The 15,749-nt window shown below is 34.0% G+C and overlaps 1 protein-coding gene and 1 long non-coding RNA gene across 2 annotated transcripts in view; one reads left to right on the top strand and one right to left on the bottom strand.

Moving 5' to 3' along the window:
- LOC106092641 (kinesin light chain) overlaps nt 1–15,749 on the top strand; it is a 220,157-nt gene that overhangs the window by 21,125 nt on the left and 183,283 nt on the right. The window lies entirely within an intron of this gene.
- Nucleotides 10,933–12,320, bottom strand: LOC131994351 (uncharacterized). The gene is made up of 2 exons (XR_009396652.1): nt 11,579–12,320; nt 10,933–11,519 (listed from the first exon to the last, which is right to left on the bottom strand). It is a non-coding gene; the product is annotated as an uncharacterized LOC131994351 (long non-coding RNA).

Raw genomic sequence — 15,749 nt, forward strand, 5'->3', positions numbered from 1 at the left:
TTTAGTTTCTCGTCCCATGACATCTCTAGCAGCCACAAGCTCTGAACAAATAACTTTGCCATTATTATAACTGGTGTTAGCAGTCCAAGCGGGTCAAATATCTTTGCTAGATATGATAGAGCTAATCTTTTCGTTGTAACATCAGATGAGTACTTTGATATCTTGAACCGAAAATCATCTTCTTTAGGTTTCCACTGCAGTCCTAATGTTTTTACATTAGTATTTTCCTCAATGCTAGTTATTTCATTCTCCTTGTCTTCATTAGATGATTTTATGATGAGCTCGCTATTCGAACACCATTTTCTTAGATGGAATCCATATCTGTCTAGATGCTGTGATATTATTTGTCGAAGCTGAAGACACTCCTCTATTGTATCTGCGCCAGTCAGAAGATCGTCCATGTAAAAATCTTCTTCGATTATCTTCTGCACCTGCATATTCGAACATTCTTTCGCTATTTCCATGAGAGTCCTTACTGCCAGGAACAGAGCACTAGCTGTTCCAAACGTTACAGTTGTTAGCTGATATTCTTTGATTTCGTTTTTCATATCTTTCCGCCAGAGAACATGTTGATACTGTTGACTTCCTTCATCCACCAAAATCTGCCGGTACATCTTTTCGACATCTGACGATATAACATACTTCTTCAAACGAAAGTTGACTAGGATGTCGAAAACGTCCCTCTGCAATGGTGGGCCCACGTACATGACATCAGTTAGACTTCGACCATTAGTTGTCACAGCGGATGCGTCGAATACTACTCTGACTTTTGTAGTCCAACTATCCTCTTGAATAACAGCTTGATGTGGTAAATAATATTTACCGCTGTGAATCTGCTTTACCTGCTTCATGTGCCCTAGTGTGATATATTCTTCCATAATCCTTGCATATTCATTTTTCATGGCACTATCCTTGCTCAACCTTTTTTCAAGGCTAATGAGTCTCGCTGCTGCTGTTTATATGATCCCCCCCAGTGTTTTGTCTTCTTTAAATGGGATTTGCACTATAAAACGCCCGGCAGCATTTCTTTAAGTTGTAGCAGCATACATTTCCAAACATTTATCGTCATCGTTTGCAACCACCTTTCTATCTCTGTAGTGACATTGACACCCTTCTTCGCTACTGGTGCTCGAACAGTTAACGGACCATTCCATTCTTTTTATGTATGCCATTTTTGAGTATCTCGACATACACATCGCCTCCAAGCACCATGTCTATCCTTTCATTCTTGTAATAGTTGGGATCAGCCAATTCAAATTTTTTCCATACGTGCTTATTGTGGACGAAGGAAGAATCCAAATGAACAGATGCAACAGCTGGTAAAAACGCTTCGACTTCGAACGAGAAGCTGCTGGGGAACCTTGGCTGGATTTCGATAGTAACTTTGGTTTTTGCAATTCCCATCAAATTGTCTCGAAGTCCATGCAACTCCATATTGGTTTTTTCTCTAGGGATATGAAGTATCTGGGCTGCTTCTTCTTTTAAAAATGTAGACTGCGATCCTTGGTCCACTAAAGCTTTCAAGGTTACCATCTCTCCATGTACATTCTTCACTTGTACCTGCGCTGTTGCAAGCAGGACACTCTTTGTCCCATTGGTTACACATGTGGTTGACGTTTTCGGGAAATGTAGCAGCGTATGATGTCTAAATCCACACGTTGCGCACGTAATGTTACTTTCGCATCGAGTATTTTGGTTATGATTTAGGCACTTTTGACAGATCTTTGTTGATTTAAGCCATGACAGTCGGTCTGGCACTGATAATCTCAAGAAAGTTAGTCATTCCTCGGTTAAGTGTCCATATTTTTTACAATAGAGACACTTATTTTTATCTGTATACACCACCATACTTTTTGTAGACTGCTGCGGCCGGTGATTGTAGTTGTTATTGATTTTTTTCGACCCGGCTGCTTCCAAATTGTTGTGCCGCTCCTCTAAGAATTCCAAGACATCTTTAAGTTCCTGGATTTCTTTTGATTTTCTTGTATGCTGCTCGTACAGTAACAAGCCTTTCTTGTCTAGTTTACGGATTATTACCCGAGCTATTACCGCATCAGAGTTTTCTATGTTGCACTTCATCGCTTTCAATGCTTGAACACATTCTATTTTATTAGTTTGGAGATTTCGCTGGTAACATTAGGCTGATCCAACAAACGATCTAATATTGTCTGGAATAAGATCCTCTTATTTCCATAGCGTTGGTTTAGAATTTCCCACGCTGGTAGGTAATTGCTTCCATCGGCTGGCAAATGTTTTATGATTTTCGATGCTTCTCCTTTGACATGTGCCTTTAAATAATACATTTTTTCGACGTCTGCTAAGCTTTCAACATCATGTATTAGCTTTTTATATAGGTCGTGAAATGACGACCATTCTTCTATTGTTCCATAGAAATCTGGAATTCTAATGCTATCCAACTTTATTGGACTTTTTAAATCGGAGTTTTTAATTTTTTCCAATTTTAATAACAGCTTATTTGTATACTTTGTACAACGCTGCTCTGCGTGTCAATTTCCGCTGAGACGCTCCTCCTGGGAGAATTTTTTGATCTGCTCCATTTGGACACCCATCACATTCCTTGCTTCTTCCAGCAAGCATTTATCATTAAGTTGGTCCAAATTTTTTAAGGTGATGTTGAACTTGCAGATAAGATTTCTAATCCAGCTCCTATCTCTTCTAATGGAGCTGACGACTGTATTTTGAATTCCGGAGTCTTATTTGCGTTAACTTCACTCTTCTCAGGTTCCGTTGTTTTTTCTTCTATGGCTGCATAAGTCTCATTTACTATGGCATTTATATGTCCATAATAATTTTTGACGAAATATTCAACATCGTTGATTCCAATTGCCGTTAACTTATCATGGTTGTTGGAAAACTCCTTCCAGTGTCCATCCAATTGACTTCTGTAGTTTTCTTTAATTACAGATCTTGCCGTTTCTTTAATGCAGCTTTGCTTTATTTTAACAATAAAATCGCCGAGTTGTCTCTGGCGCAAATATAGCTCCATTCGGCCCATCTTCGTTTTCTTAGTAATTGCTGCTTTTTATTTATGTACGGTCTTTTTGTTTTAATTCGCTGTTAAAGCCGCGAATTACACTTCTTCACTGCTTTCTTCTTTCTCAGTGGTTATTTAAAATCCGTTGTTTAAGCCACAGACCACGCTTCTTCACTGTTATTATTTCTCAGTGTGTTTTCCTTTTTTAATAAACAATTTTAATTTAATTGTTTTTTTTTACGTAAGATTAATGGTTTGTAAGACCAAATCATACATGAGTAAACCTACACTTCTTTTTGAGTGTTAGATTTATACTCTGTTTTACTTCTCGTTGTTCAAAGCCACGAGGACGCTTTTTTACTGAATTTTATTATTCAGATTTTTTTTTTAAATTGTTTGAAAGGCCTAGTTCCATTGAGTTTCTTACCACTGGTGGGGGAAAACTCAATTTTTCGAAGGACCAAATGCTTATACGAATATAAACTACACGTTCAAGTGCTCTGTTAATACTGAATTTTATTTGTCAATGTTCTATCACTAGAACTCTTGAAAATCTTAAAATTAACTAGAACGAGATACCCAAGCAGTGGTATCTTTGTTAGTTCTTATCTTCTATTTTTATTACTATCCTAAGTACACATGCGCTCTAATCTCATTGCTATCCTAAATAAACATGCGCACACATGCGTTTTTATGACTCAGTAAAAGGGTCAGCGTAATAGTGATTAGCATTAAGAAGATATAAAGCACTTTTGCTGTATGTCTTTTTCTCTATTCCTAAACAGCACCCAAACATATGTTCATAGTTTTATGAACACACGTACACGACCAAAACTCATTTACACATAGTGCACTTCGCGAGAGAAAATTGTACTCAGCTGTTTACGGTACACTACTTGGTAATTATGTCATGACTGCAGCCAAGACATTTATGTCGCCACTGAAAAACAGTTGTGTAGAATACAAAATGGCGAAAAACATCGATTTATAATTTTGGACATGTTTGGCTGATAAAGTACATATGTGCTGTAATTAATCATTTTTATTCGCAAACAACCGTATTTCATGGCATGGAGCTATTAAAACATACATTTTCATTCGTAGTTGCAAGAAGAAAATTCACCAATGCCTTTTATGTCACCCTGTTACGCAAAGATAACTTCATTTGAGCTGCGTACCTGAAAGCGGTAAAGGTATCGGTACCGTTAACGAAAATTTTGTTTTTTAGGATATGTCAATGCATTTCTTATGCTAACGAAAATTTTGCCAGAGGTGCATACTGCGCTTTAAAAGCAATTTTATTTAAATTTTTAACGCCTAAATGCTGTTACTATTTATATTCGCTTTTCCCGATATTTTCGCTGATTTCAACAATATTAAGGTAGTCGGGGTGGAAAAAAATACTATTTGTGGGTGCATAAATAAGAAACTATTTGCATAAAACTATAAATAAATATACTTCTAAAATAAATAAAAAATAAATATTTCTTTCATATCAAGCTATTGCAATAAATCCGTACGAAGTAATAATGATTGTTATAGAAAGTGTTGTGCTTTTTGTCTTGCTATTACAACAACATTATTTTTATACAAGTGGAAGATGCTGGCAAAGGCTTTTAGAAAGTTGTGCTTATTTAACTTATACCAACGTAAATACTACACAATCTAATTATTTTTACAAATTAAAGCTGAATTCGCTTTTTTTTAAATAGTTTTGTGTTTCATTATTTATTAATTTCGAAGGAGTGGGTTTTAGTTGAAATTGTAACAACATATATGAGTTTGAGTATGTTGCGCACACTCACATTTGTGTGTAAACATGTACGTAAGCAACTGATAAATTGGTTGGTGTCAGATTAATTTTTATATGTAAAGGCAACATTGTGACCAAAGAAACCCAAAAAAAATCAAATGCGGTAACCTTGTCAAACCACCGAAAGAACGGCTTAGGGAAAATTTTCCCCAAAATTGGTTGAAATTACAATAACATATATGAATTTAGTACGGTCCACACACTCCCATTTGTGTGTACACAGAAACCAAAAAGAAAAATAAAATGTGGTAACCTTGTCAAAAAAGCGATTCTCGGAAAATTTTCCAAAAAAAAAGTAAAATTTTATAAAAACTTGTTATTTTATCATTGAGATATCTGTAATGTTTTAAAAAAGTACAAAAATCGCGAAAAACATGGTTTTCCAACAGTAAAAAACGAATATACAGCGGTCAAAAAAAGTATTCATCATTAGCAAAATTGATAATAAATTCACTTATTTTGGGTAATTGAAGAAAATTTAAAGTAAACAAATAATGCAGTTTTATGCAATAGTTTATTCTTCGTAATATGTTTTAAAATAAATTCAAAAAATAAATTTAATTAGCGCAAAAAATGCAATTTTATATAATAACACCAAAAACAGAACAAAAAAAGTATTCATCATTGATGTGCTATCATCAAAGTCAAATTCAAATATTATTTGGGAATCCCCCTTTTCTGTTTTATTTAGTAAAGGAGGCTTTGCCCTTGACAGCAAATATTTAATTTCATTGAAAATATAGTTTTTGTCAAAATAAGTCGTAAGCAAAACGAGGTTTCTGATGAGGTAAAAGTTTTGATAATAAAACACCACAGGAATGGTTTAACTCAAAAAACTATCAGTGAAATATTAAATAGACCACGATCTACTATACAATCCATCGTCAGAAAGTGGACAGAAACGAAAACTGTTGACAGTAAACCAAGATCTGGTCGACCAAAAGCACTTTCAGTTGGAGATGTGCGTTGGCTAGTGCGGCAAGTTCAGAAAACTCCGAAGACAAATGCGACCATTCTTCGTAAAAACACTATGGAATATTTAGGGAAGGAAGTTACTACACAAACAATTCGAAATACACTCAAAAGGCATAGTTACAGAGGAAGAACTGCACGTAAGAAGCCCTTTATAAATAAAATAAACCGAGTGAAAAGGCTAAACTTCGCAAAAATGTATGTAAAACAGCCCGAATCATTTTGGAAAAAAGTCATTTTTGCAGACGAGAGCAAGTTTAATCTTTTTGGGTGCGATGGAAAGGTCATAGTGTACAGAAAACCAAATACAGAGCTTGAAGAACGAAACACAGTTGCTACTGTAAAACATGGTGGAGGTGGTTTAATGGTTTGGGGGTGTATGGCGGCTTCAGGAGCGGGAAATCTTGAAATTATTAATGGAGTAATGGATCATAAGTATTACATTGACATTTTAAAGAGGAATTTAAAAGATAGTGCTGTAAAACTTGGGCTTGGTAATAACTTTCAATATTATCAAGATAATGACCCCAAACATTCTGCTTTAAATACCAAGATGTGGATGCTGAAAAACTGCCCCAAAGTCATTAAAACTCCTCCTCAAAGTCCCGACTTGAACCCAATTGAACATCTTTGGGAACATCTCGAACGCAAATTGAGAACGCGCAATTTTTCGAGCAAGAGTCAAATGCAACAGGTGATAATGGAGGAATGGACTAATATAGACCAAAATATAACCGCTAAATTAGTCCAATCGATGTCAAACCGTTTAAAAGAAGTTATAAGACGCGGTGGTCGAATAACAAAGTATTAATTTTTTTAAATTATGTTATTTATTTTTTTGTTTTTTTGCAATGATGAATACTTTTTTTGTTTAATTTTTTGTGTTCAGCTGTAAAATGGCCCTTTTTGTTCCAATAAATACTATTTTTTTCTTTAAAAACAATGAAATTGTGTACATATATATCACACAAGCACTACTGCATCATTAGTTTAATATGTTTTTATTCCAATTGTCTTTTGTAGACTTATTAAAAAAAAAACATTGAATGATGAATACTCTTTTTGACCGCTGTAGTTCCAGCTATTAGTTTGTTCGGAGAAAAATGTATCATAAGCAGCTTGTCTTATCCCCACTTACTATTGTCGAATATTAAGACATATGGTGTCATCATTCATTCGATGGCATAACTAAAGGCTGGCACTATATTCGCTTTTCACAATATTTTTCGCCGATTACTTTTTTTAGATAAAACATTTTAAAGCAAAAAAAAAATTTGCTCATTTCATTCAGGTCATTCCCTCATTATATATGGTAAAATTTTTATAAAAATTTTATTTTATCATTGTTATTTGTGTAGTGTTTGCAAAAAGTAACCGCGAAAAACATGGGCTTTCAACAGTGAAAAACGAACATACCACCTGCCATAAAGGAGGAAGAACGTAACATATTTATTCAACGATTAAAAGCCGGTACTATATATGGTTTTCGCGTTGAAACTCCATATGAAAAAACAAACGGACAAATTTGCCGAAATATTTTCGTTTCGTCATAACTTGTTTTTTCATCAAGGGAAAATTTGCATTTCGGGAAAATTTCTAATTAAGAGCGCAACCACAGTCGCTGTGCAACAAGTCATCGTTTTAAGCTGAGTATTCTGTTCAGTATTTGGAGTGGAATGCTGTCAAACTCCATATAAAAAAACGTCGGTGAAACATTGACTGAAAACAGGCGGAAAAGTAGTACTCTGTTTAAAGTGAGGAAAATGACAAAAAAAACTATTATATTGGCAACACTTGAAACTATTGCCGGCATCATTTTAGTTTGTTTTATTGGTTTCAATGGTTCCTTTGTCTTTATTTATTTTAGAAAGAATATATAAAATAGAGAAAACAATAAGTGCAAATAAAGAAACGTGTTTTGGTATGGAAACAAAAACATTTGATTGCTGTCAAATTCCGCTCGCGAAATAATTAAAAATTTCAGCGGCTATTCCGAAAGCAGAATAGAATACCAACCCTTACGCAAAATAAACGCGATCGTCAAACTTCTAATTGTAACTGGGGGTAAGTGTTAGTGGTGTTGCTCACATGTATTTATTCTGGGTGGAAAAAATATAAAGTGTTTAGGGATGCATAAATAAGAAAGTATTTTTTTTATATAAAAATAAATATACTCGAAAGAGAAATAAATATTTCTTTAACAAGCAACTCAATCAATCTGTACGAAATATTAAGGTTTGTGAAAGAAAGTGTTGTGCCCTTGGTCTTGCAATTATAACAACAATATTTGGATAAAAGTGGAAGATGCTGACAAAGGCATTTGGAAAGCTGCGCTTATTTAACTTATAACAGTGAAAATGCTACAAAATCTAATTATTTTTACAAATAAATGTTGCATTTGTCTCTTTTTAAATTGTTTTGTGTTTCATTATTTATTAATTACGTTTCGGGTTCGTTTTGGTTGAAATTACAACAGCATACATGAATTTCAGTACGACCCAAACACTCACATTTGTGTTTACACATGCATGTAAGCAGCTGACAAATTATTTGATGTCATATTAACTTTCATATATATATGGCAAAATTTTGGCCAAAGAAACCCAAAAAAAGAATCAAATATGGGAACCTTGCCAAACAACCGAAAGAACGATTTTCGGAAATTTTTCCACAAAAAAGAACATCGTACCGGCCTTTAGGGCCAAGTTCATTAAATTTTACAGTTTTTGTGTGTTTCTCTTTGGAGACGAGCTCAATGATCGGAGTTTTTTCTTTGCAAATGGAAAAGGAACTAACGATTATGCTATTCTCTAATTCAGTAATCGTAATCTCCTTTTTTCGTTGACAGAGAAGCCAACGAAAATAATTAATAATTTTTGTCAAGGCCTGAAATTCTTCTTATTTTAATTTTAAAACATCAAAAATCTTTATAAAATGTACGCAATTATTAAGCAGAAGTATTTCTATACTAATTTCTTCGTATACAACTTTTGCGGCGAAAAACTAATATAGAACCAGCCTTAGAAAGAACTTTAAATCATTTCTAGCCCCAATTAAAAAAAATTATGAACTGTATATATAAGTATAATTGTAGAAACCATTATAACATATGAGGAAAACACTTTTTATCTCATAAAAGAATTTATTTCTGTTTTTTACAACCGAATAAGCAAATGCGGCCGAATTGTGGGGCACATAAAAGATCAAATAAGCTACACAATAGAAGAAGGCAACTACGAATCGACGTTGATTGATATGATATTTAAAAAATAAAATTGCTAATTTCTCGTCCACCTCGGTCTAATACTTAACTCTTTATAACAGCGAGAGCCGTTGCCGTTGTCTAGCGTTCGAAGCCATCAATACAACTTCCAACTGATGCACAGAAACATGTGTAGTACGGAAGAAGTATAATTTGCCATAGAAAGAATGTCTGTCATTACACAAAAATACATGCATTGGGAAACAGTAAAGCTAATAGAGATATTAATATGATTCAAATACAAAATACCAACGCACAGCCTTTGAAGCCATCACAACTAATATGTTTGAAAAGTCTTCTAACCACAGAAGCTATCCTTGGCTTTCCTTTTCCATTTGCATCTCCGATCATTGAGCTCGTCTCGAAAGAGAAACAAACATAAATTGAAAAACTAGAACAAAATATAACAAAAACTAACAATTTATAATAGTTGGTGACATTAATTGATGTAAGGAATTTTTGTCGAATAGGAAATATTAAACATCCTCAAGTATATGAACTTGCAAAATGGCGAGGGTATCGATTGCATACGTCAAAAAGATCTAAGATTCAACGCTGAAAACCTAACTCCAAAAATAACACGCGAGCTTCAATGTAGGGCAAATTCCAAAAGCTTTTTAAACGTCTATAGTCAGTCTAATTTATAAGAGTGGAAAATAACTGATTTTAACAACTACTTAAAAATGTCCAAAAATTAACATAGTTGAGGAAAATCAGTACGGTTTTAATAAGGAAAAAATATCAATCAATTACTTGGACATTTCCCATCAAACATTAATCAATGCTTGAATCGTAAAGCACATTGTTTAGTCTTGTTTCTTCATTTAAACAAGGTTTTTGTTACTTTAGGCACAGTGTATTGATAAAAACGCTTGAAAGAAATGGAGTTCGTGGTAAATATCTTGATTGGTTCACAACTTATCTTACTGAAAGAAGTTAAAGTGTAAAAATACATGATAAATTATAGCTTACATATGCAAATGAATTAGTTGCGCTGGTCAAAAGCAGTCGAACGTTTGCTTATGCCGATATACAGCGATTGTGGTATCAATCGAAGAAGGAAGCGAGTAGATAACGCAGACACAAACCAATATTATTACAAAATGGTTCCATGATAAAGGATTAATAACAAATGTAAATAAAACAAAAATCTTGAATATTAGAAAACCAAGCCAAATCATTACTAATGCACGAACACCCAGAGATAAGTTGATAGCTCATTTACGTACGATACGCCTTTGATAGTAAAGCAACATAGTATGGTAACAAAAAAATGGATGGATGAAACGTGAAATGATTAGTACAGTTTGGTACTAGTCTCATTCGTAATCGACTTTTATAAGAGTTTCAATTTTTTTTTCTTTGCTTATTTATATTAACACATAAAATTTCAAAACATTTTTTGATAGGAAAAAAAATTATTTCAAAATTTGTTTCATAGAAAATATTTATATGTGAATTACTAACATTTTTTAATTTCCATAACATATTGTTATGTACCTTTGTTTTAAATTAAATATTTAGTATGATAATGGTTTGTCCTTGTGTATAAGGACATTTTGGAGTATCCATGGGTTGCCAAATTAATTTTGTAGTATTTCCTCATTATCGCCTGTTTTAAATTTGTAGTAGTAGTAGCATGACATAATTACCAGGTACTGTACCGTAAACAGCTGAGTAAAATTTTTCTCGCGAAGTGCAATGTGTGTATTATGTGTGTGTGTGTGTGTGTGTATTATAGTTAAGAACTATAACACACAAAAATAACGAAAAATGGCGCGAACTAGTTACATACTCAAAATCAGAGTTGAACTAATCGCTGATTTTGACAGATAGTGCACTCAATATTTTGTTGTTGGGCAACTGCCACTACATGTAAATGAATATATCTTGAGCAGTAGTGATGTTTATTGAGTCTTCTTATTTTCGATTACATTGGAATGTATTGCATAATGGTTATCGATTACTTTAAAGCAAACGAACATAGAATTATTGTTGTTTCGTTATAGTACACGATGAATTGGTCTACTCGCTACATGCTAACATGATTGTATGTACATACATATATGAATGAGAATCAAAACAAAAGATTGAATGTAAAGGCTTGCTCCCGGTCTTTGCTGTTAATTACAGAGCACCATGGTCTGCGAAATAATAAAAAACTTATAACTAAATATCATTTTAAAACGAAATAACAAATAGACTGTTAAATTATGTTGACATACAGTGCGGGATGGTATTAGCAAATAATGAATGAAAATTACTATGTGTAATTATTATGTGTTTGTGTTTATAAACAAACGACGGCTTATATACATAAGGCATTTTTACTTTAAAGCTTATGAGGGAAGTCATTTAAGAAGAAATTAAAAACATGTGGTGCCAGCACACTTCCTTGGGGCACTCCACTGTTAACAGGGCCGAAATCCGATGAGGTGCCTAGGACATCAAACCAAAATCTCCGATTTGAAAGAAAACTGCAGATTATTTTACCAGATAAGAATTAACTCCAGATCAGTTAGTTTGTATAATATACCTTGGTGGTTTACAGAATCAAAAGCTTTTTCAATGTCAAAGGAAATTGCAACGGTACATGTTTGATTCCGCAAATTAGTGACAGTATCGTTTTGGAAATTCAACATAGCATGTTGTGCTTAATGCGCTTTTCTAAAGCCGAATTGGTAATCTGACATTGGTTCAATTACAAAACAGTTTCAAATTTTCTCTTTTAAGACTTGTTCAAACAATTTCCCGACATTAGACAGAAGATAAAACGGACGATATTCAGCTCCAGTCATTGATTCGGTTTTATTTTTAATAGGAACTATTTTTTCTAATTTCCAAACTGTGGGAAAGTAACTATTGTTTAAACATTGGTTGAAGATGCAAGACAGTAACTTTAAGGTGGAGTCTGGGAATCTTTTTTAATATAAAATTGGAGATTCCATCGAAGTCGCCGGATTTTTTGTTGTTTGTGGAATTAATAATGCTTTTGATTAAAAATATGGCGAGGGATGACATCTATACAGTTTAATAATCTAGAATTGAAATCTTCTACCGGTTGTTGGGGAAGTCTTCTACGGAAAGTGTTTGAGTAAAACTCATGAAACTCTTGGACTATATTGGAACTATTGGTGAGAATGCCATTACCGCGGACAATTTGCGGAAAGAACGGTGATTTCGATTTTCCCGTGATTTGGCAAATCTCTTTAAAAGCGGAGGGACCAGGATTAATATTTTGTAGCTTTTTATTGAAAGTTTTAGCATGTTCAAAGTTGACGGTTGTAGTGGCGCTTGTGGCTGTGTTGGTTTAAATCTTTCTTTTCTTTTTTGTTCCTTTTCCGGTTTGTGGCCAGACTGATTGTGTTATGGTGTTGGTGGCTTGGTTTGGCAAATAGCTCCCTAGATTATACCTGTGATTTCGCACATTACATTTAATCGCTGTTATATCTATGCTATGCCATTGAGTCTTTATGCCCTAGGCAATGATGTTATCTCCTTTTCTCCGCGACATATTGAGTTTGTTTTGCATTGGTATATGTCGGGCCATTTCTTTTTTGTTGTAAACTTTGCTAAGAGCTTGGGAAATTCTGATGCTTTGGCGAGAGTAGAAAAGGGCCTGGCCGAGAAGCCATCTTCCTCATTTTTGGCAAGCTTTCCCAGAGTGAACAAGTGTACATAAAGCTACGATCGTTGTTTGTTGAGTCAATTTTTAATAAAACCGCTGTGAATTTTTTTATTGAAACGTCATCCGTTTTTTTTATGAAAACCGCTCAGTTTTCGGAACTTCTTTAATTATCCATTGTGAGTTTTTCTTATTTTTCGGGTGTCGGTAGGTCGGCATAAAGTGATTTGCTTTCATTTATTTCGAATTTTCTTTTTTTTCTGTTTTAAGGTTGGAATTTTATTCTAACTTATGTTAAATTTTCCAATAAGGGTGTTTGGATAAATTTTTGAGCCAAACTACCATTGAATCATAATTTATTTCCGGTCATTTAAATTATTGATTTGCCGCATATGAAACCCGCATTAACCATTTCCACATTAAAAACCTACAAAGGTAAATTAAGTTTTGTTTTTTTTTTTGCTTTGCTCCAATTCTAATAAGAGGTCGTGTGTTTCCCTCAGGTTTCTAACTCTCTTTGGTCGATTTGGTTTCTCTTTTGAGGCGAACGAAGTCCCTGGCTTGACTTGGAGTACCATTGCATCCCATTTACACGGAACCCATCAGTCTGTTACTCAGCGTCGTGAAATTAACTCGTTCCTACTCCCCGCGTTTGTGTCCGTGATCAGGGGAGTGGAGAGGAAGTATTCGGGGACTGCGGCGAAGCCCTGACCGCCTTTGTGTGCTATATAACCCCAAACAAAAAAATAATAGTGTGTTCCTGCTCATATTCGCTGCCTTAAAAGTGACCTATTTTATAGTGCGAATTAGAAAAAAAAGATCGTTGCTTTGATAGCCTGAAAACTGTAAGAACCTGAAAAAGAAAGAAATTGATTTTTTTTTTCCAAGCAGAAGTCTGCTTTGCATGCATGAAAATCTCATGATATTTGTTCGTATGTGTTGTTTGATTTTGAACCGCTTCCATTTATATTCATTTTTTTTTTAAATCGGTTCTTTGGAGAAAAAGTAACATTTTTAACAACTTTATAGTGTCTCTAAAATTTATTTAGTTTCCAAAATTTTAAAGGGTAAAAATTACGCAAGTGGTCGAAGAAAAAAAGGATATATTTAAAAAATTTAGAAAAAAGTGAAACACTAATAAAGAAAAAGAAAATCATATTAAAACATTCCACCCAAAGACTACAACAACAAGTCACATAAAAGAGACAATAAATAAAACAACCAACAAATCTAGTAAGTTATAAGAACATCCACCAGTGTTGGGAAGTGCAAATAGCCCTGCCCCGCATACCCCTGCTGAAAGGCCTTTCATCGTGGGATCTAAACGACAAGTAAGTGGTTTCTTTACTCTTTTGTTTTGTTGTTGTTGTTGCTTTATTTGAAAACACCACTTGCTGTCATTAATGCTGTGGCTGCATGGACTAGTTGTGCCAATCATTTGAGCAGACCGTTAGAATATTGAAGAGCAGTGGTGGTTTCAATGAAGATTCTCTTTTATTTTCAATAAATTCAAAATATATTTCTTTGGTCACAAATTCAGCTGCAATAAATTTCAAATAGATCAAAATAATTAGAACATTTTATAAATCCTGGTAAAAGGACTCGAAAATAACATTCACGTAGGCGTTCAAGGGTTTTTTTTTCCTTTTGTGTATGCCTTGTTATTTTCTCTTTACAGCTTTAGAGGCATTGAAACATATAGCGAGCTCTTGGCTGCAGTTTAATATGCTCACTTGTTTTTGAATGGTGGTCCCTTACTCTCAGTACATAAATGCATAGCCGTACAAACGTGAATGTTGTTTTTGTTGTTTTCCCTATGGTAAACCAGTTGATGTGACCAAAAGAATCGTTTTACTTTTTCATTTGTTGTTGTAATTATTGCATTGGGTTTTATGTTTTGAAACTATGACACAATTTTAAGCAGCAAATAAGACCAAACAGAGAATAACACTAATACATTTGCAATTTCACCTGTCCGTCCGGAAACAGGTCATTGAACTTCGATCATTTTGCTTTGCGTTTTTTTTTTTATTTTGCTTTTGCTTTCTTATGCATATTGAACATATGCGCATTAACATTTTTGTTTAACATTTCAGTCGATCGTAACAGACACCTACGAACAAACCTCTGTCACTGTTAATCATTTCGTTTTAAATTTTAGCCATATAGTTAACAACAGCAGTTAGGCAAATTATTTTGATTTGTTTGTTTTTTTATCTTTTTTTGGTTTTTTTATTATTATCTTTTGTATATATATATATATAAGGGTTTAAAAAAAAATGTTTGTGAATTTAAAATGAATATGTTTGTTTTTGAATTAATATCGGTTACAATGTCGAATAAAATCATGAAATCGATAGATATGTGGTAAGCAATTTCTTTATGTTTGATTCCTGAAGGCACCGCAGTAGCGGTTTTGGTTATGGGTTACCAGGGATATATTGGTGGATACCAGGTGACATGGATGGGTGGGCATAGACTTTTCAGGTTGTTACAACTATAACCTGAATACAATAGGCTCTGCGAAATCGACTTTCTTCTTTCTCTTTTCTACTTCTTGCGTTGCTATTTCGTCCCCATCTTAGCTTAACTTGCACGCTTTATAGACAATTCTTTTTAAAGTTTTATGGTAGCGTTTTCGAGCTTGACAATGGCAAGATCCCATACCCACCGACGAGCAATAAGGCCGAGCCGAATAAGCGTGCCAATGCCAACTTGTCTGCTCATTGACTTGATCAACATGTACTGGCTTTTCAAGAAATTGAAATTGGCCGTTGTATGCAACATATATAAAATTTTTGGCGCCCAACGTGGGGCCGGGCGTTTTGAAACTGATTTTCGTAAATTAATTTATTTTTTTTTTTAAACTTCAAAATATTTTTTTTTATATTTTGGCAAAATCGCTCAGCTCCTATTTTCCTTTTCTATCCTTTTGTGTATTCCCATCCTTTCCAATTTTTCAATTTTCTTCTGTGTATCTCAATTTCAATGGAATTTGTATTTCGTTAAATGCAGTGGTGCTGTCGAATACTACCAGTTATAGGGGTACACGGCCTTGTATCTTTATGAAGGTATCTTTTGT

Source organism: Stomoxys calcitrans, chromosome 1, assembly GCF_963082655.1.
Source record: "Stomoxys calcitrans chromosome 1, idStoCalc2.1, whole genome shotgun sequence".
Lineage (NCBI taxonomy): Eukaryota > Metazoa > Arthropoda > Insecta > Diptera > Muscidae > Stomoxys > Stomoxys calcitrans.